Below are 27861 nucleotides of genomic sequence, written 5' to 3' on the forward strand. Positions count from 1 at the left end.
AAACATAACGATCTACCGCCCCACCCACCATAGAAGAATTCCCTTGAACCAGCCTGGGGGTGGAGGAGTTTATTGAAGTACCTTCTACTGCATCGTCTACTCCGGCAGCTACAGGCGCCTGAGCTACCTCCTCCCGAAGTCTAGTATTCTCCGTCCTAAGCTGCTGAACCAACTCGGTAAGAGCCTTAAGCTGGTCTGCCAAATTTTCATCTGCCATTATAAAAAGGGGAAGAAGAGAGAAGAAAAAAAAAAGGAGAAAAAAAAAATTACTCCCCACAACAATAAACAAAATCAATAATCACACACACACACACTTCCCCACCCCCCTAAAAAATAATAATAAATAAATAAATCTGCAACTGGAAGTGGCTCGGTCACAATTCCCTGGGTCCCCAGTCTTCTCCTGGATGCCGAAGTTCTTCTGTTGCCGTCTACTCTTCAGTCCACCTGTGACCACTGTCTTCCTTCTTTCTGTGCCTTTCCCCAACTCTTCTTATTACTAATCCGAATACTGAGCCACTATAACTTTGACCACCAATCGGTTAAACAGCCTTCATCTAATCACCGATCCTGCCGACTACGCCAAAATGTGGCAATAACTACGCCACCCCACTTTTATAGAGGGTAGGGGATCCCTGCAAGGCTTCTCAAATAAATGAGTTATAAGGCAGTTTAGCGAAAATATGTATATTTTATTTAATCCAAGCAATAGATAAAAACATCTTCACCACCCATCTCAGCGAATGCGGTACTCAGAGGGATAACACCGGTTAACAGTGAACCCTAGTCAGCACATGGAGATGGTAAATACAAATCCCACACAAGTAATAACCCTTTGTGGTCATACCCACAGGACAGAAGCAAAACAGCACAACAAACTTCGTAAAACAACCACAAATGTACCAAACGCAAAAAAAAACATTACTCTACAAAGGAAATAACCAAATTGATAACCCCAAGAAAAAGAACCAAAGCCGCATACAAAACTCCAACCCCGGAGAACTCAAAATAATCTCACAATTGGGAGGCCTCGTAATGGGACAATTAAATGTGCTGAACTAACACCCCCTGAGTAGTGCACTTCTGGTACCGCCACCAGAAGGGGGCTCAGTCTTATGGTCCAATATGCAACAGAATCTAAAATCAACTCTACTTAAGTGGCTCAGCAGACGTCACTATCGGGAATCTAATATAAAAGGCACTGATATGAAAAGAAAACACAAAAACGCACTTCAGAAGGAAAACAGTGGCCTACAGGCAATTACGCCTCCTGTTTGGAAGAAGCAGACCACAAGCAGATAACGTTAAATGCATTCAACTGGCTGCATTTAAATCCAACAGTACCGGCAGAGCAGTCTCGTTAGTAATAAAAACATTCGCGAATGTACTAAAAACGAAAAGCACCCCCCCCCAAAGCTGCAATAACATGCACTTATTGGATCTAGGAGCTGGTCAGTTGTTGCGTTAAAATAAAAATATTAAAAACACAACTCACCGTTACATGTATACCTCAGCCTTAACGGCGAAGTTAGTTGCGCAGTGGCCGCAACCAACCATATGCCTTGTAGCTCCCTGAATGGGCCACCGAGCAAGCAAGGCGTGAACCGTGCTTACACTTGACGCAACTCGTTTCAACTTCAATTATAAAACACCTAAACAAATAATGATCCCACTGTCAGCATGCTTATCGACTATACATCGATTTCTAAACAAACAATCTTAACCTACCAAACGCAGCTTCCACGACACTGCCGCACGCCAAACCAGCCAGCTCCCCCCTTGTTGGTTGAGAGTAGAAAAGTCAAAAGCTGCCAATGACTCCAGAGTTTTTATAACCTTAATGAGCCCGCCCCACCCATAATTTATCCCAGCTGTACATCACGTCTTATTCTCACACCCATTATTAGCCATGCCACATAAATAAAATACACACCGGCTATACCGAAGTTCACCTCTGACCACGACATCGCAGTATTACAGCAGTATTATGTCTAAATGTCTAGTTGGGACAAAACTAGAGTGCTCAATGAACTAAGTTATAATCACTGTAACTCCCGAATATCATCTGTAGCGTCTTTATGCGTGTGCAAACGAGGGGAGTCGAAATTCGGCACAACACGTTCGTTTGAAAACATTTCTCCGTCGTGCCTGCTGCTTGCATGTGCTAAATGAAATTGAGCATTGAGTATTATTACCGATTACAAAACGCAACAGGCTCTCAACAGGCTGACTGTTACGTCAAATGCTAGGTTTTTAGTAGTTCGCCAACTCCTGGCGATCGGTTCCCCCCCCAAACGCTTAACAACTTACGATCATATCACTCTGCAATTTACATATGTTCAGTATAAATAATGTAAATGTGTGGTTAACTTAATGGTGCAAAAAGGAAATGGACACAGACAACTACCTTACCAAGATTTTCATACAGGTGATACAAATAAGGCTATAAAAAGAGCAGCTAACAGTGAAGGCTGAAGGCTGATTGACCATGGCATGCCCATTTGTAGAAAATCCAGTAGATGAGGGAGCGTGTGTAGCATGGACGTAATTTTGATTTCAAAAGTGGGGGGACATGGATTCGTCGCTATTTAAATATTTGGTTTTAACCATAAAAACTGGGGGGGACCAAAACCGGCTTTTGAAAAAGTGGGGGGGACATGTCCCCCCCGTCCTCCCCCAAAATTACGTCCGTGGTGTGTAGTGTGCAGAACATTCATGCTACCAGCTCCAAGGTCATTCCAGGACAGGACAGATCCACTTGGCTTTCCAGATGACTACTTATTTGAGCACTACAGGTTCTGAAGACACAGTATTATATATCTTTGTAAATTACTGGGGCCATATATTGAGAAGAACACTAGACGTAGTAAAGCTCTTACCAAACCCCAAACAGTCTGTATCGCTTTGCACTTCTTTGCCAGTCATGCATTTCTGTACAGCATTGGGGATGCAGAATATCTTAGTAAGGCAACTGTCTGCCGCGAAATTCGAAAGGTTTACCTTGCGCTTAAGCATTTCTTTAATATATTCATCAAATTCCCTGGTCAGAGAGGCATCCTTCCCAACCTTTTTCAGAACAGCTGGTATGTATTCATGAGAATTAGTGTTGGTTTGATCAGTAACTTGGAGTTAAATGTATATGACTTTAACAGACGCTCTTATCCAGTGCACTTACCGAAGTGCTTTGTATTCATCTTAATCAACTATTTCATGCTAAAATTCATTCAATTCAAAATAAATTGAATTCTCCAGGATTTCCAAATGTCATTGGTGCTATAGACTGCACTCACATCAGGATAAAGGCTCCATCTGGACCCATGGAAGCAGACTATGTGAACTGAAAATCATTTCACAGCATCAATGTACAGGTACATGCAAGTTTTGCCTACCCAACAGAAATTGTATAGCATGTCGCTCCATCGGTTTGAACAACTTTCACCCTTTGTCACTTTTGCCATTGTTCTAGATGGTTTGCATCAGCCAATTTCTATTCTCCAACATTGAGGCAAAATGGCCCGGCTTGGTGCACAATATTTCGTGCCTCCTCACTGGCACAGAGGTTTGCCCAAGGTAAGAATACTCCAACCACACAAAATAGTGCAGATTTGGCCTCAGTGTTTAACTCTTCTCCTTATAATCGTAGATGCTTTTCCTGGCTAACTGCTTGGGGATAGGGGTTACCCCTGCCAACCTTTTCTCCTTACCCCATATGCAGACCCTACAACAGATGCAGAGAGGAGGTTCATGCACATTCAAAGACAAGGGCATGCATTGAGATGGCATTTGGACAGTTAAAGAGCAGATTTAACTGCTTGCGCCATCTCAGAGTGACCCCTGAGAGAGCCTGTGACATTAAAGCAGCCTGTGCAGTTTTGCACAATGTGGCAATACTGCAAAAAGGAGTAATGCCAAGAGTGGAGTTGGAGCAATGGGAAGAAGACATTTTAATTGCAGACCACATGGATGGTAGAGCTATGAGGGACATGTATGCAAACACTTACTTTAGTTAAGGGAATATTTTGTTTGCATTTGTTCATTAACACAAAACAAGACACCTTTTTTTTGGAAAGAGAAATTTATTGATTGTCTTGCTGAGCCTGTGGACAGAAGAAACTTTGATTTACTTGGCTGGCTAAAACAAATCAAAATCAAATCAAATTTTATTTATATAGCGCTTTTTACAACAGTTGTTGTCACAAAGCAGCTTTACAAGTGCCGAGTCCTAGCCCCCAGTGAGCAAGCCAAAGGCGACAAGCATATTAAAGTGAGACATTTTTGCAAATACATCTTTTTAAGTACCTTTTGTAGATCTCACTAATCTTAGGTTCCTTCAAGACAGAAGTATAGTCAAGATTGAGAAGTATTTATTCATGTTGAACTGCATAACTACTACTCACGTGTTCTCTTGAGAGGTGTGAGCTCTGGACAACACAACACAAATCATGAGATCACACAGCACATTAACAGACAGATACATAGACACACACGCCTTACAGCTGGCCTTTCTGAACAGGCAGACACTGTACCATCCTGGATGGTCCAGCAATCTCCCCCTGCAAACAACAAATTAAGACACATAAATGTTAACGGTCCTCAGGGTTCAGCTATCATTATTGTCAAATACAGGAGGGTCCAAAAGAGTCAGCACACCCCCCACGACTGTAAAATTTTAGTCATCAAGTATACAATAATACTACGATGTAGCCTGTAAGAACAAAAATGTAAAATCTGAGAAACAACTGAACCTACCTTTAACATAAGGCTGTGTATCATGAGGACAGACGGGATCAGATGATGTTCCTCCTTCAATTCCCACAATGATGGGGCGTCCGCTGTTTTGCTCCAAAGCAAGGTCTTCTGCAGGAGTGAGGGCTGCTACAGGAGCCCCACCACCAGTAGCAGCTTATCTGACTTTATAAATACAGGACGTGTTGCCTTTCTTCGTAATAATGTATTTATATTCCTCATACAGACGTATAAGTAGCTCATGTTAAGCAGAAGAAGCAAAAAAGCTGCTCGTTCCTTCAGCTCTTTCGACATTTTCTTGCCTTTTCGAATATCGATTAGTGAGGCTGTGTAAATACTGTGTGCACGCGCATGATCGCCGATTTCAAAAGCCGGGCTTGAATTAGCGGGAACAGGTTGTCTGGATTTCGTTAGTGGAACGGAACTAGACGGAAGTGAACTGTTTGGCTAACTCAAGCGAGGCTCACTCTAATAAGCGCCGCTTTCATAAGCTTGCTTCGTGGAATAGCCCCCTGGTCGCCCACTAGATGTCACCGTGGCGTGTGATGATTCAAACGTTTCACAAGATCGAATCATTTCCCGAATCAATTGGTTCATTTGATTCAATCTCCCAAAAGCTCCACTTTTACCATCACTGCTGTAAACACACTCAGCGTCCAACACCCCCGAACTCTCACTCACTTACTTCCTTTAAAAGGAAAAACCCCACATCTTGTCTCGAATGGTCCTTTACATGTGCTTTACGACTAAATCGGTATTATGGATAATACTGTGTACAGTATGTTCATACTGTATTGCTAAAGTATGTGATATTTGTGGCGCGTCTGACTGACCCGAAAGTGGTTCAAGAGTGAGTGATCTAGACTCCTAGAAACTCTCGGACTGACCCGGAAATGGTTCCAGAGTGAGTGATCTAGACTCCTAGAAACTCTCTGACTCCTAAAGTGAAAGTACGACGTTCACTCTGTTCAAAACAGAAACATAGCGGTTGGTTTTCCTTCACTATAACAGTCGGAGTTTTCATAAGATAAATACAATTTTAAACAGTTCAGCGTTTTCAAGGTAATTTGCGAGGTTACAGGTTTATTTTGACTGAACTCCTTGAAAGTTTCTCTGTTCCTGGCGACGCAGAGTTGGGTGAGTTCACCTCCATGTTTCATTTTCTTCGACATTTTTATTTCATTTTTAACAACAAAATATAAATCGGAGTCACATAACTGTCATTAATTACAGTTCACGTTAATGTGTAACGGAGGTGTGATACGTTAGTTTATAGATCCATATTGATACCGCGGCTGGAGTTTGAGGGACATTAACCGCGTTTAGACCAAATGTTCCTTAATCACAGAATATTAATTATGGTTCTGAACTCAGAAAAGCGACTTTAACGGGGTTGTTGTTTAAACAGGGATGTTGTTTGGTATCTTGTAATGGTCATTATTAATCAATATGATTAAATACATTTACTGTCGTGTAGAGTAACGGGCGTTACGCGTTTGTAAATGTAACGGAAACTGGGTGCGGTCACGCGCTGCACGAGCGGCTGAGTGGCGAAGATGATGCGCGTGCTGCAACATCTCAGTTCATCGTGCATTTATAACTGTGCGATGTGAACAGAGCAAAACGGTAATAAATATCCACACGCAGGAGAAGACAACACATTACAACCGAATACTGCAGTCATGGTCTGGTGGTTAGGGAACTGGTCTTGTGACCGCCCGGTCGTGGGTTTCATTCCCAGACCTGAGGCCATGACTCAGGTGCCACTGATCAAGGCCCTTAACCCTCAATTGCTCACTTGTATAACAATGAGATAAAAATGTAAGTCGCTCTGGATAAGGGCGTCTGCCAAATTCCATAAATGTAAATGTAAAATGAATAGAATCTAAGCTGCAGGAAGTTATAAAGTTCATCTCTCTACCCGGTTTGGTAACTACAAGTGAAAGATGGGGGGGGGGGGGGGGGGGTTATCTCTGTGTTTCTCCTTCCCACTCGCGATTAGAGAAAAAATCGTGTGCGCGTTTGTGTGGGTCACTCGTTCTGAATTCCGGGAGATTATATGTTACTCGCGGGTATCAGGGAGACACTACCGAAATGCGGGAGACTCCCTCAGCTTCCGGGAGACTTGGGATGTCTGAATTTGCTTTGTTAACTTTAACTTGTGTGTGTGTGTGTGTGTGTGTGTGTGTGTGTGTGTGTGTGTGTGTGTGTGTGTGTGGCAGACGTTTTGGAAGAAAACTAGAATACTAGGTTGTAATGCACAAGTATCCTAGAAACTGTAGAAACAAAAATGCACACTAAACACTAAAATGTACACTAAAACGAATGCACACTAAAACAAAAATGTACACTATAGCCTAATACAAAAACTTAGGGCTGGTCCAGATACTCATTTCAGATGGATGAAGCATTTTTGACAAGTACGTCATACGAGTAAAACATGTCAATATCTGTGCTCGTGCTAAAGGACAATTCTCATTGAGTCTTCACGATCTGTGATTGGCCAGTCCCTTCCTACAGAGGCCAGAGCTGTGCTCCTCTCTCTCTCTCTCTCTCTCTCTCTCTCTCTCTCTCTCTCTCTCTCTCTCTCTCTCTCTCTCTCACACACACACACACACAGTGACTGATCTCTGTGTGCTGGGCTCCAGCACACATAGCGTCAGTACTCCTCAGGTTTTCTTCAGCTCTCCTCTATTTCAGTGTGGATGATATTATTATATCATATATATATATTATATCATATATATATTATATCACGTTTCTTAGTCAACTGGCAGGGAACCCGCGGGTCGTTAAAAAGTCTTAAAATGTCTTAAATTTAGTTTTACATATTCAAGGTCTTAAAATGTCTGGAATGTTAGGAGGGGAGGCATTAAATAAGTGTGTTGCTCAGTTTTTCTGTTTTATTTTACCGATGTATATCCCACAATAATTATCATTCCGCCACGGCCGTATACTCCGCCTAATGGCAGTAGTACGTCACCTAACAGGTGGAAACAGCAGACGATGCTTTAGCTGCACAAGCTGCTTTTCTTATTTGAGGGCTGCGGCGGGAACAACAATACAAGGATGCAGACATGGGTAAATGTCTATTCAGTGAAGTGGCTGGAGGATGAAAACATATTGTGGCTGGCTGAAACCTTCCAGTGATTCGTATGAGGCGCGATGTGAACTTGCCGAAAAACATTCAAACTTGGTACAATGGGCTGTAAAGCGTTGGATTCTCATATGAAATCTGAAAAACACAAGCGATATGATAGCACTCGTAATAGTAATATGCATATCGAGTCATTCACTGCTAACTGCCTAAGAAGGAGAGTACTAATTTAGTTTTTCCAATAATTACTGTGTGTAAACCTAGGACCAGCACTTTACAAAAACACAAAGAGAAAGATCATTTTAACAATTTTATCAATACAAACAACTTAATTTACGTAGAGCTTTCTCCACTCCCATTGTGTCCCCTTACTAAATCCTCAATAGCCCCTTTTAATGATCTTAACAGTTTTAAAAATAGAAAAGGTCTTGGAATTCTCCACTTAAATATAAGAAGCCTTCTTCAGAAAAATAAAATGGATCAATTGAAAATTCTTATTGCTCAGGCTGATCCTGATATTTTAATCCTAACAGAAACCTGGCTCAGGCAAACTGTAAGTGACACAGAAGTAGCAATACAAAACTTCACTTTATACAGAATAGATAGAAAATCAAGGGGAGGTGGAGTAGCCGTTTTTATGAAAAATAGCATTGAAGTGGAAGTTTTAAAGACTATGTCTAAAGAAAAGTGTTTTGAGTTTTTAGCATTAAAGGTATCCCCAGGAAAAAATGACTCTTTTATTTTAATAGGGATTTACAGGCCTCCTTCTGCGCCATCCTCTGCAACAGATGATTTAGCAGAGCTTTTATCACACTATACAACCTCTGAAATGCTGGTCCTAGGGGATTTTAATCTGAACTGGTTCTCTAATGCATCCGATCATTTAAAAGAAGTTTGTGGCAATCTTATCCTCTCACAGCTGATCACTGAGTCAACTCGTCCAAACCTAAAGGACCCTCTCAAATCTACTCTGATCGACTTAGCTTTTTTGAATAGAAAGAAAAAAATCACTGCCTCTGGAGTTTTGGAGCTTGGTTTCAGTGATCATTGCCCGATCGGATGCATTAGAAACAGTTCAAAGATACAAACAGGCTCTCGGATGGTGGTTAGAAGATATTTTAAACATTTTAATGAACAGGCTTTTCTTTCTGACTTAGCAGTGAGCAATATCCACTCAACTTTCAAAAGTTCAGATGTGGATGAAGCTCTGGAACATTTTAGAAATTCCTTCCTCTCAGTGGCAAATAAACATGCACCCTACAAAAAACTGCAAATAAGAGATAGATCTAGTCCCTGGTTTACAGGTGAAATTTCCTCACTGCTACAGTCAAGAAACAAAGCCTGGTCTATTGCCAGATGCACAGGAGAAAGTGAAAAATGGCTTACTTTTAGGAAACCGAGAAACAAATGCACTTTTGAAACCAGAAAAGCTAAATCAGAGTATTTTGTCAGCCAAATATCTATCTCCACAAACCCACGGGATTTCTGGAAAGCGGTTAACTCACTCAAGCATAACTCCAAACAAAATCCAACTAAAATTCTAGTTAACAATAACATGATCTCTGACCAACAAGAACTGTGTCAAGCTTTTAATGTACACTTTGCTGTAGCTGGTCAGATTTTAAGAAACATTGACATAAACGTGCCTGTGGATCAGCCTACTGTCACTACTATTGCTTCCCAGAATCACCATATCTTCACTCTCCAGACCTGCTCCCCTTATGTAATAGCTAAAGCCCTTTCTTCTATTAATCCCCGAAAAACAATAGGTGAGGACGGTCTGGATCCCTACTAGGGGTGGGCGATATGGGGAAAAAAATAGTATCACGATTTTTTTCATAAAATCACGATTTTGATTTTTTATCACAATCTTCCATCCAAAAAAAAATTGGGGCTACAAAGCTTTCTTTTTAAGCAGATTTAAATGAATGATATTGCAATTTTCCATGTGCAAACATTGTAAACAAAAAATGTAAACAACACACGTGACACTGTCATGTAGGGCTACGCCCCCCTCTCCTAGCTGTCACTCCGTTTCCCTGTTCCTCGTGTCTGTTGTTCCCTGCTCCTTGAGCCCGCCTTGTTGTGTGTTTCTATGGTTTCCCCACGTCTGCCACGCCCATGTCGTTATTGTCTTCACCTGTTTCCATAGTTGCCAGGTTTGCGTTTTTCACGCCAAATTGGGCTTGTTTGAAAATCCAGCCGCGGGTAAAAATTCTGGGGTCGCGGGGTGCGGTTTTTTGGGCAACTTTTGAGTTGGGCCACCACGGGGGTTACAAGTCAACACAAAGAATCGATCGCGATATAATACTTAATTTGTCTCCATTTTAAACACTCGCCACCCCCCCACCCCCCCCAACTACTTTGGGCTAGTTTAGGCTGCTGAAGGGCGGGTTTTACACTGACTTTGTGCGGGATATTTTTGTAGGACCTGGCAACCCTGCCTGTTTCTAGTCTGGTTCAATGTATTTTTAGTCCCCGTGTCTCCCATGTCGGTATCGGTTATTTTGTGCTACTTACCTGTTTATTCTCTTGCCTCGTTCGTGCTCTAGTGGATTTAACTGTTTCTGTTTCGTCTTCGTCGTAAGTATATTCAGCCTAGTCTTTGTTTCCCCTGCCTTGTTTTGTTCTTTGTGCCACCATGCCCGTTTATATTTCATGTTCGGACTGCCTACCTGTTATGACCCCTGTCCGGTATTTATCTGTCCATTCAATAAATCTCGCTCTCCTCAGCGTTTGTGTCCGCCTCCCTGCTCTGCGTCACGCAGTTCCTTACACTGTTAAAGTGCACTATTGTACTAAATATTTCCCAGCACATTAAACTTAAAGGTAAATATTTATACATATAGTCGAAATGATTCGATATAAAATAAAAAAAATTTTTTTTTAATCACATTATTTAATGGTGGTTTATTTTCAAAACGCCCAATCTTAACGTCTTCACGTTCTCTCATGTTTCGTCCTGGAATTATAACGTAATACAAGAGAACTGTTCAGTCAAATAGATATTTGTTGTGAAACGAAGTAGTTACAATTTCAACCATTTTCAAGTACTTTAGCCTAAATTCCAGCACTTTTCAAATGCGAAACACAAAGCAACATTAAACTTCGTCAAGTAAATGTTCCTTCCCCTGTTTTTGAGGGATGTTTCTTTATACTACCACATATCGTTCGCGCGAGGTGTGGCCGAGTCGCGCACTATGGTCACTTGTGAGGCGGCTGCCTGCATTGTTTCACTTTCGGCATATTACTTGGGTTGTCTACGTCTAGTGATTGAATAAATTTGTTGTACTGGGATCGGACGTTTTCACGTGTTCTTTGCTCACTTTACATATCACTCTAGTTTGGTCTTGGTCAGTGGAAGAAAAACCGAATCAATTTCAGATTACAGAGGTGGATTTCCTCTTTGTTACCAGCTCCTCGGTTTGGCTTTCAGCCGTCGTTGTCCACGCAGTTTTTAGTTTTTACAAACACAACATGGAGGCGTGGAAGACGCACAGTTCGCTGTGACTGGTCAGTCATACGCCCTACGTCTGACGCATCGGTGGGAACCAGTATAAAAAAGTCATTGCGCTGATTGGCAAAGGCGATCTATACGATTTCTCTAATTTGGTAGATCGCCTGCGATTCTCCGCTAGTTATCGCCATTCACGATTTTATATCGTCATATCGTGCACCACTAACCCCTACCTATTGCGTCTGGCAACCCCAGTCATTTTAGAGCATATTACATATATTTTAAATCTCTCTCTTTTATCTTGCAGAATTCCCAGTATCTGGAAAACAGCACATGTTGTTCCTCTGCATAAAGGTGGTGAGGTGACAGATCTTAATAATTACAGACCAATCTCAAAACTGTGTTGTTTATCTAAAATTTTAGAATCCCTAGTGAATAACCAGCTCAAGTCTTATCTATATGAAAACTCTGTCCTGTCCAGCTATCAATCCGGCTTCAGAGAAAAACACAGCACCATCTCTGCAACCACGCTGGTTTTAAATGATCTTTACTTGGCCTTAGACAGAAAAAAGTACTGTGCTGCTATTTTTATTGATCTCACTAAAGCCTTTGATACTGTAGATCATGATTTACTAATAGCTTCCTTACACAAGATTGGTTTTAGTAATGATGCATCCCTGTGGGCCCAGGATTACCTTTCTGGCAGGAAGCAATGTGTGTCTCTCGGTAACCAAAAATCAGACCTACAGTCTATAACAAAAGGTGTCCCACAGGGCTCAATTTTGGGCCCAGTATTATTTTATATTTTTATCAATGACCTTGCCGCCTCTACCTTAGACTGCAAATTACACCTTTATGCAGATGACTCAATTTTATACTGCTCAGCAGATTCTGCAAATGCTGCACTAGAAAAACTTCAACATTCTTTTAACACCTTACAGATTGCTCTTTTTAAACTCAAGTTGATTTTAAATGCTAATAAAACTAAGTTTATGCTGTTTTTCAAATTTTCAAATAAGGTTTTAAATTTTAAAACTATTTCTACCCTGACAGGATCCAGTATTGATCATGTCAGTGAATATAAATATCTCAGCATCTGGCTGGATGAAAAACTTTCTTTTAAATCCCATATTAACAAACTCTCCATTAAATGCAGACAAAAGCTTGGATTCCTTTACAGAAAAAAATCATGTCTGCCCATGCACGCTAGGTAAAGAATAGTGGAGGCAACCATACTGTCAGTCCTGGATTATGGTGATGTAATTTATAGAAAAGTGTCCGCCAGCGCTCTTAAAACCCTATCATTCTGCTCTGAGGTTTATTACTGGTGACCCGTATAATACTCACCACTGCAGACTATATGATAGAGTTGGTTGGTCCTCTCTAGCTGCACGAAGAGAATCACATTGGCTAATTTTTATTTTTAAATCACTGTCTTGCCACTTGCCAGCTTATATATCTTCTCTGATTTTCATAAATAACAATAATTATCAGACTTGCTCCAGTGACTGGATCACCTATAATAACAATAATACATTTTATTTCAAGCGCCTTTCAGGACACCCAGGGACACTTTCCAAGAAATTAGAAAACATGCAGCACATACTAGGGTTGTCCCGATCCGATATTTGGATCGGATCGGCCGCCGATATTAGCAAAAAATGCGTATCGGTATCGGATCGGCGGGCACGAGAAAATGTCGATCCAGACTCCCGATCCAGTTTTTTTTTTTTTAGTCCAATCCAGGTTTTCCAGCGCACCCATTTAGATAATCCATTCCAGTTTTTGCTGTGGTTTTGCCAGTGAGAGTAAAATCCGGTCTGCATTTTCCAGTACACCTTCAGCACACGAGCATAGCGTCTCCCCAATTTAGCTCCTAACCGTTAGGACCGCCGTGTAAATTTGAAGTTATCGGTAAAAATGTCAGTGTGTGGGATTATTTTACCTTAAAGGATGACAAAGACGAAGAGGTAGAGTGCAACATATGCCACAGTAAAGTCAAGCGTGGTGGTAAAGCTGTAAGAACTTTTAATACAACCAATCTAATCAAGCATTTAGCGAAATACCACCATAAACAACATGACGAGTTTCTAAAGAAAACCGAAGACAAAAAGAAAGGTCCTACACAACTAACACTGGCAGAAACGTTTGAATTGAAGGGAGTGTATAGATGGGGATGGAGCAGCAAAGTGTGGAGTAGAAGGCATTTTGCTTTTAATTAGTTTACGATATGTGCACGGATTTTTTAAAGCTTTGGTTTACACTTGTTCAAGAGCACTGATGGATGTTAATGTTAATAGACTATTTGTTAATAGACTATTTTCCACTCAGGTTGTGTGTTTTGCTTTTTTAATATAATTTACAATATTATTTGCACTTGTGGCTTTTTAATCTTTGGTTTACTGATGCTATTTCTGTTTGTTATTTAATAGTTTTTGAGTTTATTAATTGCTAAATAAACAGGTCAGTTTCTCCTTACCAACCATTGTGTATTATTCAAACACACCTAATTCAGCTGGCTACTTGTTATCAAGAGTAAAACGCTTTTCAACATGAGTTTGACAACAAAGTAAGTTGGCTAAATAACTTTAAACTTTAATACATGCTCGGATAGGCCGGTATTGGTATCGGCCGATATCGGTATCGGATCGGAAGTGCAAATAAATATCGGTATCGGATCGGAAGTTCAAAAAGCTGGATCGGGACATCCCTAGCACATACAGTACCAAAACAACACATACCTAAACAAAAAACAGACAAAGAGGTCATTGGGAGTAAGCGATGTTGAACAGGTGAGTTTTAAGTCGTGTTTTGAAAAGAGGGAGTGAATCTATATTGCGGATGTCTGGCGGGAGAGCGTTCCAGAGTTTGGGAGCAGAGCGGCTGAAAGCTCTGTACCCCATAGTACTCAAACGAGCAGGTGGCACAGATAGATGAGTGGAGGAGGAGGATCTGAGGGAGCGGGAGGAAGATGTGATAGTGAGGAGGTTTGAGAGATATGGTGGAGCCAGATTGTGGAGTGCCTTGAATGTATATAAGAGGATTTTAAAATGTATTCTGAATCTAACCGGTAGCCAGTGGAGTTGTTTGAGGATAGGTGAGATGTGGTGAGATGAGGGCGTTCTAAAGATAATACATGCGGCTGCATTCTGAACCAGTTGAAGTTTATTGAGGGACTTTTGAGGAAGGCCATAAAGGAGAGAGTTGCAGTAATCAATACGGGAGGTAACGAGGCTGTGAACAAGAATAGAGGCAGTGTGTGGGGTGAGGGAGGGACGTAGACGATTGATGTTGCGGAGATGAAAGTACGCAGCCCGGGTTATATTGCTAATGTGGGAGTGAAATGAAAGAGTGCTGTCTAAGATGACACCCAGACTCTTAACCTGTGGTGAAGGGGAGACTATGGAGCTGTCAATCAGGATAGAGGAACTGTGAACTTTGGATAGTGTGCATTTTGTACCGCAGAGCAATATTTCTGTTTTATCAGAGTTTAGTTTAAGGAAATTAGAGGAGAACCAGGTTTTTATTTCAGACAGACAATTGGAGAGGGATGAGGGAGGGAATGGAGAGCTAGGCTCTTACTATGTAGAGCTGGGTGTCATCCGCATAGCAGTGGAAATCAATGTTAAATGTGCGAAATATATTTCCAAGGGGTAGCAGATAGATGATGAAAAGGAGGGGCCCCAGGACAGACCCCTGGGGTACACCAGAAGAAACCGGAGAGGACTGAGACCTGAAGGATTTAAGTTGTATGAACTGTGTGCGGCCAGAGAGATAAGAGTGAAACCAGTTGAGTGTGATATGGTTAATGCCTACGGAAGATAATCTATTTAAAAGGATGGTGTGGGAAATGGTGTCAAAAGCTGCAGTCAGATCAAGGAGAATCAAAATGGAGAAAGAATTAGAGTCAGCAGTCATAAGGAGGTCATTTGTGATTTTGATAAGGGCAGTCTCCGTGCTGTGGAGGGGGCGAAAACCAGACTGGAATTTTTCATATAGGTGATTTAGGGAAAGATAAGAGTTGAGTTGTGTTGCAACAATTTTTTCCAAAATTTTGGAGAGGAAGGGGAGGTTAGAAATGGGGCGGAGGTTATTAAAGTTATTGGGATCTAAGCCGGGTTTTTTCAAAATTGGAGTAATTATTGCTGTTTTGAAAAGTGAAGGGACAATACCAGATTTAAGTGAGTGAATGTATAATAGCAGTAATGAGGGGGAGCAGAGAGGAGATACAGGACTTGACTAAGACTGTGGGGAGGGGATCCAGCTGGGATGAGGATGGTTTAGAATAATAGCATCAGAAATATAGGCTGAGTCAGGGAGTTGAAAACAGGAAAGAGAGAGTGACTGTGAGAGTGGTGTAGGGGGTGGAGGTGGAGGAGATAGAGGATTAATGATGTGGTGGTGGATTTTACAATTTTTTTCATGGAAAAATGTCATTAGTGAATTACAGGAGGCTGTTGAATAAAAGTGTGGGGGTAGGGGGGCTGTAGGTTGGAGACATGTGTTGACTAGGTGAAACAATGTTTTAGTGTTCCCTTTGTTAGTATCAATTAAACCTGAGTAGTATGTAGATTTTGCTTGGGAGATTTTGTCCTTGTAATATATAATGTGGGTTTTGTGCATTTCCTTATGTATAGTGAGACCGGATCTTTTATAGAGTCTTTCGAGCTGACGGGCTTTAGCTTTCAGTGATCGGAGTTCAGGGGTGAACCATGGGGCAGAGTGAGTGAAAGAAACTGTCCGGGTGTTCACTGGGGCCAGACAGTCCAGGATGCTGGTTAAAGTGTAATTGTAGTGAGTAGTCAATTCATCGGGTGGGGATGAAAAGACTGGGTGTTGAATGTTGTCGAGGCTGGTGGTGAGAACATCTGAATTAATGTTTTTGATATTCCTGAAGGCAATGTAACGTGATGGTTTGGATTTGGACAGACAGAGTGAAAAGTTACAAGTAAGTAGGAAATGGTCAGTTATATGGAGATCAGCAGCTGCGCAGTTAGAAGGGATGAGACCAGAACAACATATTAAGTCCAGTGTATGTCCTTTTGTGTGGGTAGGAAAATTTATGTATTGACTGAAACTGAAATTTTCGAGGCAAGAGGAGAAGTCTTTAGTTAGAGGAAGATGACTGCAGTCCATGTGTATGTTAAAATCCCCCAACAATATCACATTTGGTGACCGGGTGGATAAATGAGTTAGTAGTGAGGCCAGCTCCGTAAGGAAATCCTTGTGCGGTTTAGGGGGACGGTAGATTGTGGCGATGATTGTAGGTGAGGGTCCGGTCAGTTCACACGCCAAGCATTCCATTGAACTGAAAGCAGGGACGGGAACTGAGAGGACTTTCCAGTTCTCGCGGTGTAATATCGCGAGACCACCTCCGCGACCTACGCTTCGTGGCTGAGAAACATAAACAAACCCCGGAGGGGTACAGTCGTTTAGTTGAGAAAAGTCATTGGGTTGTTGCCAGGTTTCCGTTAAACAAAGAAAGTCCAGTTCACGGTCTTTGAGGAAATCCTGCACGAGATGACCCTTGCTCGTAAGTGAGCGGATGTTGAGAAGACCAAACTTAGCGGTGGTGAGGTCGCGCTTGTCGGGAGCGTTAGCCGATCTGGCTAAGCTAGCTAGCGCGCTATGGTTTGGACGCCGGCCGGAATAAAAATTCCAGCGAGATCCACGATGAATGTACCTCGGGCGAGGCAGAAAAATGACGTCCGGGTGAAAGAACAGCTCTGCAGGTGGAGGTACGGAGTTGTGAAGGCGAAGCCGCAGGAGTTCAGCTGCGGTGTATTGGAGAAGTGCCACCGGCTGATAGAGAAGCGATAGGACAGTAAAAGCAGACCAGATGTACAACTGTCTCACCCGCATAGTGGCACTTGTCTTAGGGTAACCGTGGTTTATCAACAGAGGACAAAAACATCACAATCGAACAATACAGTATTATACCGGAGAGCAGCGGCAGCCAGACGCGCACAGTGTTCACTCACCCAGATCTCTAATCAACCTGTAAAGTACCGAGAGTTATTAGTGAACTGGGAAAATCTGCTTTTAGCTACAGTGCACCAGCGAGCTGGAATTCACTACAGGAAACGCTGAAGCTCAGCGCGCTGGGAACACTAAACCATTTTAAACTTTTAGTTACTGATCACCATCAGAAAGCCTGTGAATGTTCTAAATGAGTAAGTGAGGGATACCTCAATGTACTTCCAAGTTAAACATATATATATATATATATATATATATATATATATATATATATATATATATATATATATATATATAGAGGTGTGCCAAAAAATCGATTCATATATCAAAAATCGATTCTCATTTACTACGATTCAGAATCGATTTTAAATGTCCCAAAATCGATTCTAAGTCGCGTTACGTAATTACAAAATTACGTGAGACTTTACGTAGCAGGTTCTGGGACAAAGAGATATTCTGAGGAAAGAGATATTCAACCTGTTCCGTCTTCATTTAAGGCAAAAATATGGGTTCATTTTGGTATTTACGAATGCCAGGGAAGACCGAACTTGACACAATGTAGCTCTTGTGCAAGGTGTGTGTAACGCGGTGAGCACGGGAACGTACACACAGCGTGAAATAATATAGAGAAGGGTGGACACGAGTGAAATAATATAGAGAAGGGTGGACACGAGTGCCGGCTCGCAAAAGCAAGACGTTTGACACTCGTCACATGTATTAGTGAGAGGGAAACGCGCACAGCGACCCAGAACAAACAAACAAAACAACACGGGAGACTCAACGCGCAAGAGAATAGAAACCAAAACCGTGAGGGCATGGAGCAAATAGAAACAAAAAACAACGCGCAAAATACAACCCGGGAAAAATAACAGTTGTAGGGGTTTCACCTACTAATCCTTTAAAGTAGTTATACTTTGTTTTACCTTAATTATTAATCAGTCTCATTAATTTAGAAATCAGTCTCATATTCTAATTATACCAGAACCACAAGTTTAGTTATCAACTAAGGGTAATTAATGGTTCGGTATCTGAAGGATTTAACAATGAATTCTTTGGAGGTTTTGGCAACAACCACTTTTGAATGACATCAACACAGACAATTTGGTGAAAATAAATGATACATTTATTTAAAACCAACTATTCTAAAACACAAAGAGCATCAACATGGGTCAGTATATTTACAGTGAAGACTCAGTATCTAGTGTGTGTGTGTGTGTGTGTGTGTGTGTGTGTGTGTGTGTGTGTGTGTGTAAAAAAAGGGGAGGAGTAAGTGTGCGCGCTTGTGCGCGTGTGAGGAGGCGGAGTTGTAATCTCAGTTCTCCTATGGAGAACAAAGCAACTAAAATGGCGCCGACTTTAAACAGTAGAGCAGCGCGACTATGTTAATGAGCTCAGCTGGTTTATTCCAACGTGGTCAGAACAAAGAGTAATGGCGCTGGCTTACTAACTAAAAATTAATGTAGTGTGTCTGAGAATGGAGACTACAAGTTGTCAAATATTCAGAAGATAAAACATGGAGATTGCATGCCAGGTGGAGAACTTGTGTGTACAAATCTTAACGAAGTTTATGAAAATAAAGTTAAACACAAACATTCAGAATGTATTAACAAAAAAAACTTAGTTAACTCTGTAGTTCAAATAACTATGCCCTTTGATGAACTATGCCCAGCGGGAAGAGTCTCACGTGTTGAGGATTTGGGGTTTTGTCGTCCTCCCTGAATTCTCCTGGAATTAGGAGGGAATTTCCACCGCAGGCTCCTCGTTGATTAAACGACGTTGTCCAGGTGTGCTGGGGAATCGTCCAGGAATGAGAGTCTCGTTCACGGTTTAACAACAGGGAATTGATCGCCTTTGTTTCAGTCCGTGTGGCTGCGTTAGCAAGCTTGATTGAAGTAGTTAGGTGAATCTGTTGTCGCGGTACCGTTGATCAGTTGCTGGTTAGATTACACCGTAACTCTGGCTCGTTAATTAAGTAATACGACTTTCAGCTGTTTGCTGTTAGTCGTATGAAAGTTCGCGTGCTCTCAGAGAAAACCGGAGAGAGAGGAGTGGCGGAGCCTCTCTTTAATGGGTCTAACCTATGTGTCGGTCAAACCAGAGAGAGAGAGATATTACGGAGCCTCTCTTTAATAGGTCTAACCTATGTGTCGGTCAAACCAGAGAGAGAGATATTACGGAGCCTCTCTTTAATAGGTCTAACCTATGTGTCGGTCAAACCAGAGAGAGAGAGATATTACGGAGCCTCTCTTTAATAGGTCTAACCTATGTGTCGGTCAAACCAAAGAGAGAGAAGTGGCGGAGCCTCTCTTTAATAGGTCTAACCTCGGTGTCAGTCAAACCAGAGAGAGAGAGATGAATGGCTGTTCAGGGTATTTAAACACCTGAACTGTAGACACACCCTTACTTCCGTCAAAGCAAGCTTGTTCCATGTGTTGCCAGTGGTACTGCCACCTGCTGGTTTAGCATGGTACCTACACAGTTAACCGCAGTGAGACGGGAGGAAGAAACAAAATAACAACAGTAACTAAAAAACAGCGCGGATAAATGCAACGCGAAAACGAAACCAAGGACGCCGCAGCAAAATAAAACCCTTCCCAAAAATAAAGGCAAAACGGATAGGAAGAAATGTAGGATTGGGAAAACTTAAGATGAGTCAGGAAGCGACGCAGGAGATACTCGAATAAGTAAAGAGAAAGCATAACAGAGAGGTGGTGAGACACCTTCAAACGAGAAGCAACCACAGAGAAAGCAGAGACTGGCTGAGAACGTACGGTTACGCCGGTTTAGTCTGGGATTGACTCTGGTGCCCCTAGCCACGGCTGGGGGAACAGCATCCGAGCCATCCCTGACAGCTTGTAAAATGAAGCTCAAGAATTTTGGTAAATACAAAAAGCATTTTATTTTACCAAAGCACATTATATTTGTTAATTAAATGTGAGACACTTTATTTTCTGTATTTGTCATTCTGTCTTGCAAAGCAGACTGTAGTAGATCATGCAGATTTTATAGACTTAAGCAGAAATTTTTCTAAATCAAATAGTTTTTTGAATCGAAAATCGATTTTGAATCGAAAATCGATTTTGAATTGAATTGTGGCCCCCGAAATCGGAATCGAATCGAATCGTGAGATAGTAAACGATTCCCACCCTAATATATATATATATATATATATATATATATATATATATATACAGTGCGTTGCAAAAGTATTCATACCCCTTGAACTTTTCCATATTTTGTCACATTACAACCACAAACATAAATATATTTCACTGGAATTTAATGTGAAAGACCAACACAAAGTGGTATACAATTGTGAAGTGGAAGGAAAATTATACATGAATCAACATTTTTTTTACAAATAAAAAACAGAAAAGTGCGATGTGCAAAATTATTCAGCCCCCCTGAGTCAATACTTTGTGGAGCCACCTTTTGCTGCAATTACAGCTGCAAGTCTTTTAGGGTATGTCTCCACCAGCTTTGCACATCTAGTGACTGAAATTCTTGCCCATTCCTCCTTGCAAAACAGCTCAAGCTCAGTCAGATTAGATGGAGAGCATTTGTGAACAGCAGTTTTGAGATCTTGCCACAAATTCTAAATTGGGTTTAGGTCTGGACTTTGACTGGGCCATTCTAACACATGAATATTCTTTTTTTTAAACCACTCCATTGTAGCTCTGGCTTTATGTTTAGGGTCGTTGTCCTGCTGGAAGGTGAACCTCCGCCCCAGTCTCAAATCTTTTGCTGACTCCAACAGGTTTTCTTCCAAGATTGCCCTGTATTTGGCTCCATCCATCTTCCCATCAACTTTGACCAACTTCCCGGTCCCTGCTGAAGAGAAGCACCCCCAGAGCATGATGCTGCCACCACCATATTTGACAGTGGGGATGGTGTTTGCAGAGTGATGTGCAGTGTTATTTCTCCGCCACACATAGCATTTTGCATTGTGGCCAAAAAGTTCAATTTTGGTCTCGTCTGACCAAAGCACCTTATTCCACATGTTTGCTGTGTCCTCAACATGGCTTCTGGCAAACTGCAAACGGGACTTCTTATGGTTTTCTTTTAACAATGGCTTTCTCCTTGCCACTCTTCCATAAAGACCACATTTGTGTAGCGCACGACTAATTGTTGTCCTGTGGACAGTTTCCCCCACCTGAGCTGTGGCTCTCTGCATTTCATCCAGAGTCACCATGGGCCTCTTGGCTGCCTCTCTGATCAGTGATCTCCTTGTTCGGCCTGTAAGTTTAGGTGGACGGCCTTGTCTTGGCAGGTTTACTGTGGTGCCATACTCTTTCCATTTCCGGATGATGGATTGAACAGTGCTCCGTGAGATGTTTAAAGCTTGGGAAATCTTTTTATAACCTAAGCCTGCTTTAAACTTCACCAAAACCATATTCCTAACCTGTCTGGTGTGTTCTTTGGACTTCATGATGCTGTTTGCTCCCCAATATTCTCTTAAACAACATCTGAGGCCATCACGGAGCAGCTGTATTTGTACTGAGATTAGATTACACACAGGTGGACCCTTTTGAGTCATTAGCAGTCATCAGGCAACTTCTGAATGCAATTGGTTGCACTCAGGGAAAATGGGGCTGAATACTTTTGCACGTCGCACTTATTAGTTTTTTATTTGTAAAAAATGTTTTGATTCATGTATAATTTTCCTTCCACTTCACAATTGTATACCAATTGTATACCAATGGTATACAATTGTGAAGTGGAAGGAAAATTATACATGAATCAAAACATTTTTTACAAATAAAAAACTAATAAGTGCGACGTGCAATTGTATTGTGTTGGTCTTTCACATTCAATTCCAGTTAAATATATTTATGTTTGTGGTTGTAATGTGACAAAATATGGAAAAGTTCAAGGGGTATGAATACTTTTGCAACCCACTGTATATATATATATATATATATATATATATATATATATATATATATATATCTTAATTAATTGATTAAATTTGATGTACTATTTGTATACTTATGTCAATCCCTGTATCACATGCTCGGCTACATTGAAAATGAGGGTCACCCTCAATGTACCTTCGAGTCAAAATAAAGGTTGAATTGAATTGAACAACTGCAGTTTAACTGTAAGTGCCAAAAATGATTTGTCTACTGTGTAGTGCGACCATTGACTGTATATACAATGGACGGTACGTCACCGTTGACTCCCATTGTGAGTTTTTGAAGCCACCAAGATGGCCGCACGGACGCTGCCATCTTGAAAATTGGAGCCAGAGCATGCGCATTAGAACCGGTAGGCAGGACAGTATCTCCGCCAGAGACCGTATCTCTGCCCCGACATTCGTTAGGATACGCCCACTATGGTGTTAAATTAGGGACAAATGTTTTGTTCATTTGAAAATGAGATCTGAAACTGAAAGTTATAGTGTTGAGCCTGAACATCGAAAAATACCACAATCGATTCAAAATAAAAATAAGTGAAGCAAATGTTTTTTCAGTTTAAATACAATTTTGATTCAATTCTGTATTTATTTTGAATCAATTATTTTTTTTCAAGTTTCAGGTTGCTGTATATTTTGATATTTGAGGTTTAATGTATTTCAGATTTCAGACTTTTTTTTCAGATTCAGATCTTATTTTTTGAGTTTCGGATCTTTTTTTTCACTTTCACATTTTTTTTCAAGTTTCGAAGCTGTTTTTTTCAGTTTCAGATCTTCTTTTCAGTTCAGACTTTTGTCCCCGATCTAACGTGAGGGGCGTGGTATTAACAGATAGGGGCGTGGCCAAACGAGTGACAGCACAGCAAATCATTCCTGAGAGCCTTCCACAATGTTGCCTGATCAAAAAATGACAGGCTTTTACACTTTATATTGAAATAAATGCAGCAATGAAAGAGTCCTGTTAAGCGAGACTGGAAAGGATTTATGTTAATAACTTAGATACACTGTGATGATTGCAGACTAATGTTTCCAGCTTTGCACCCAGCACTTCGCGCTCGTCACTGTTTTGAACGCTGCGCGGTGACTCCATACGCCTGCCTCTGCTGACAGACATCTAAAGACTCTTGGGTGACTCTGCGTATCGGCCACTCGTTTAAAATCATCCCGACGAGCTCCGAATCACCATTTGTTGAAATGAAGATTGTTCATAACTTTTGTTTGAAAATTATGTTGAGTGAAATACTAGCCGACATCCAGCTAGACAGCTCTATATTACTAGTTCAGAATACTGTTTAGCGATAACGTCGAATTAAGATTATAGGAGGGTACGTGAATCTACAGTGGTAGACTGTTAACGACAGCACTAAATTTAAAGGGTTTATTATTATAGATGTATGGTTATCAGTGAATGTTCCTACACGCCATCAGCGTCATTTAAACCTCTGCGAGCGAGTGGCATCGCATTTAGTATCTGTGCAATTTTTAGTATATTTCGCTTTGTATTGGTTTCTATTGTTAGTCTAGATTGTCAGCCGAGCGGCTCCCGACATAATCGTTAAACAGCATCCTGAACTCGTAGTTTGGAGCTCAAATCAAATCAAAGTTTATTTGTATAGCGCTTTTCACAACACATGTTGTCACAAAGCGCTTTACAGGATTTAAAAGGTTAACAATACTATGGGTCCAGAACCCTAATGAGCAAGCCAAAGGCGACAGTGGCGAGGAAAAACTCCCTATGATGGTGGGGAATAGGAAGAAACCTCGGGAGAACCAAGACTCAAAAGGGAACCCATCCTCCATTGGGATAACACACAAATTACACAAAATACAGACAAATACACAAGTCACACACAAATCACACAATCAGACTAAGTAAAGGTAAAAATGAAAGTTCTGGGTTTTGATATTGTCACTGTAAATGTCTGTTGATGAACGCCAGGCTTTCATTCCATGTCGGAGCAGCGATGCTGGTATTGTAGGCTCCGACTGCAATATACTCTCAAGGTGAACCTCGGAGAAAAGATACGAGATATAGTGACTATGTTACAGATTAATCAAAGGCCAAACTAAACAGATGAGTCTTTAATCGAGTTTTAAACATTGAGACTGTGTCTGAGTCCCGAATAGAGGCAGGAAGATTATTCCACAATTGTGGAGCTTTAAAAGAAAAGGCTTTTCCACCTGCTGTGATCCTTTTGATCCTAGGAACAGTTAATAACCCTGCGTCCTGCGAGCGAAGTGAACGCACTGGGTTATATTGTTCAATAAGTTCACTAAGATAGTCTGGAGCTAAGCCATGCAGCGTTTTATATGTTAATAAAAGTATTTTAGAGTCAATACGGAATCTAATTGGCAGCCAGTGTAATGACGATAGTACGGGACTAATGTGATCAAATTTTTTAGTTTTTGTTAAAACTCGTGCTGCTGCGTTCTGAACCAGCTGGAGTTTGTTTATCGATTTACCAGAGCATCCAGCTAGGAGACTGTTGCAATAATCTAAACGTTTGTGAAAGAAGAAACGGGAAGTTCCCCATTACCTGTGAAAAATGCCCATCTGCATTCGTGTAATGACAACAGTCAGTAGCCTATAACTCCTTCTCCTACTTTTTGGTCTTTTTACTGTCTTAATTGTAGGCCTATATTGATTTAATAATTGCAAAATATATGCAACAAGGCCCGCAGACAGTGGAGGATAAACAGAAGTTAACTGAAGGATTTAACAATGACTGTATATAGTTAATATTGGATATGGATTTTATCAGTTGGCGGTGTGACTTTTTCCATTGAAAACTCACGTTTAGAGAATGTTACTAATAAAAGTCAAATTTCATTCAACATGCGCTTGTAATTTTTAAATAATGAATTGTTCCACGTGCGCTAAAAAGTGCCCCCCCCCTTCCCCCCAGCACTTGCCCCCCAAAATGTCTGTGCACGCCACTGCCCATGCACACACCACATACTCTCATACAGAACACATACTCTTTAACGATAATGTCGAATTTAGATTAGTGGTAGACAATGAGTGGCAGTAGCCGCTCGGTGGTTGATGGCTGATGCTGCGGTGTTACGTGAACTGTGGATTTTGGGGAGGTTGTTTTCTCTTTCGGTTAGTTTTGGTTTAACAGATAGATTGCCTGGTTACGGGTGGATTCTGTCGGCCAATCGAAGATCGTGATTTGGATGAGGGGGCGGATCTTCGGCTTCATAATCTGCATGACGGAGTTGCTGGAAGTTGCCGGGAGGCGACGCGAGCATTTACTGCCTTTATGGTTGTGTGTGTGACTTTTGAGAAACTGTAGCTCATGATTCTCATGCGAGAGGTGAGGGTTTGTGCGATGGCTTTTGTCATGAATTGTCATGAATAGTGTTGTGAAAATCGCCACCATGGAGTAAGAACGTAGTAGCATGTGCACACTTATATAGACACCCATGCAGAGATATTATATAAGAAACACCAGTATAGAGGCGGGCAGCGTGTATGTATATTTGTTTGAGATTATCGTCGTAGATATATTTTCTTTATGTTAGTAAGGTGTGAGTCTTGCTTTGTTAACTCAGTGTAGTATATTTTGTTTGTTTATTTTCTTTGGTACCGTCTACTGCTCCTTTCCTTGGTTGGTTTTTATTTCCTTGGTTATTAATCGTGTATTTTTGTACGTACGTGTCTGTTCAGTGTTTTGCTGCGTAGAAAAGGCTTATACCCATTACCACTCTGCAGTAAAGAGTTTTCTTACGTATTCGTCTGGTTTTCGCGTTCTTCTTTAATTTCATCTTGTCCACTACGCACATGCTACTACCCCACACACCCCAAATCTAGACCCATGACATCGTGGGGTCGTAACAGACGTAATCTAGACTAACAATAGAAACCAATACAAAGCGAAATATACTACAAATTGCACAAATACTAAGTGTGATGCCACTCGCTCGCAGAGGTTTAAATGACGCTGATGGCGTGTAGGAACATTCACTGATAACCATACATCTATAATAATAAACCCTTTAAATTTAGTGCTGTCGTTAACAGTCTACCACTGTAGATTCACGTACCCTCCTATAATCTTAATTCGACGTTATCGCTAAACAGTATTCTGAACTAGTAATATAGAGCTGTCTAGCTGGATGTCGGCTAGTATTTCACTCAACATAATTTTCAAACAAAAGTTATGAACAATCTTCATTTCAACAAATGGTGATTCGGAGCTCGTCGGGATGATTTTAAACGAGTGGCCGATACGCAGAGTCACCCAAGAGTCTTTAGATGTCTGTCAGCAGAGGCAGGCGTATGGAGTCACCGCGCTGCGTTCAAAACAGTGACGAGCGCGAAGTGCTGGGTGCAAAGCTGGAAACATTAGTCTGCAATCATCACAGTGTATCTAAGTTATTAACATAAATCCTTTCCAGTCTCGCTTAACAGGACTCTTTCATTGCTGCATTTATTTCAATATAAAGTGTAAAAGCCTGTCATTTTTTGATCAGGCAACATTGTGGAAGGCTCTCAGGAATGATTTGCTGTGCTGTCACTCGTTTGGCCACGCCCCTATCTGTTAATACCACGCCCCTCACGTTAGATCGGGGACAAAAGTCTGAACTGAAAAGAAGATCTGAAACTGAAAAAAACAGCTTCGAAACTTGAAAAAAAAATGTGAAAGTGAAAAAAAAGATCCGAAACTCAAAAAAATAAGATCTGAATCTGAAAAAAAAAGTCTGAAATCTGAAATACATTAAACCTCAAATATCAAAATATACAGCAACCTGAAACTTGAAAAAAAATAATTGATTCAAAATAAATACAGAATTGAATCAAAATTGTATTTAAACTGAAAAAACATTTGCTTCACTTATTTTTATTTTGAATCGATTGTGGTATTTTTCGATGTTCAGGCTCAACACTATAACTTTCAGTTTCAGATCTCATTTTCAAATGAACAAAACATTTGTCCCTAATTTAACACCATACCCACCAGTATATAAACTTTTGACGTTTTACAAAATAAACAAACGTAAAAGGTTTTAATACTGCTGTCGAGAGCTTTGATGTTGAGCGCGTTCACATTTGAGCGTCTGGTATTAGATGTCAACCAACGCAGCTATTAACTGTCAATCACCTTATCACCACACCCCTTTAAATAACACTTAATAAAATCTGTTTATCATAGAGAAAAACACTGGGAGAGATACTAACGCAATGGGGTGTTATAGAATTGACAACATATAATTGCTCAAAAAACTTATTTTACGTGTAATAAAAATTCAAAGTTTCTCGTCTGGCCCGTTCACTTACATGGGAATGGGCGAGGTTAAAAGTTGTACTGCAGCCAGCCACTAGAGGGCAGCTGACTAACGGAGCTTCACTTTTCACTCGCGTCGTCCAGTCCACTTATATATACAGTCAATGAGTGCGACCAAACGTCCGTATTTCCCGGGACGTATTTCACATCCTGTCCCGGGTTTTTTTTAAAGTGAAGAAATGTCCTGGTTTTTAAATTACCTTCATTGGGCCATTATAATGTAAATGTACAGGCACTAGGGCACTGCGCACGGCGCTGCATGTGCTGTAATACCTGAGCCGCGCCAAGCTGCGTTTATACCAGTGACGGTCTATATATACGGTCTCTGGTTTATACATGACGCGTTGCGACCGGTGCGAGGTTCCGCATGCCGACA

At 41.1% G+C, this 27861-nt stretch overlaps 1 protein-coding gene across 6 annotated transcripts in view; it reads left to right on the forward strand.

Moving 5' to 3' along the window:
* Window positions 1-5651: 5651 nt before the first annotated feature.
* The window catches only part of LOC143486724 (ribonuclease inhibitor-like), a 139079-nt gene continuing 116869 nt past the window's right edge, over window positions 5652-27861 (forward strand). For 4 of the 6 annotated variants that reach the window (XM_076986098.1, XM_076986104.1, XM_076986103.1 and 1 more), the window contains exon 1: window positions 5652-5883. The gene's annotated coding sequence lies outside the window, so the exon portion shown is untranslated. Of the gene's footprint in view, window positions 5884-11607; window positions 11663-27861 lie in introns of all 6 variants that reach the window. The other 2 variants (XM_076986100.1, XM_076986101.1) reach the window with 2 other exon arrangements.

Source organism: Brachyhypopomus gauderio, unplaced genomic scaffold, assembly GCF_052324685.1.
Source record: "Brachyhypopomus gauderio isolate BG-103 unplaced genomic scaffold, BGAUD_0.2 sc45, whole genome shotgun sequence".
NCBI lineage: Eukaryota > Metazoa > Chordata > Actinopteri > Gymnotiformes > Hypopomidae > Brachyhypopomus > Brachyhypopomus gauderio.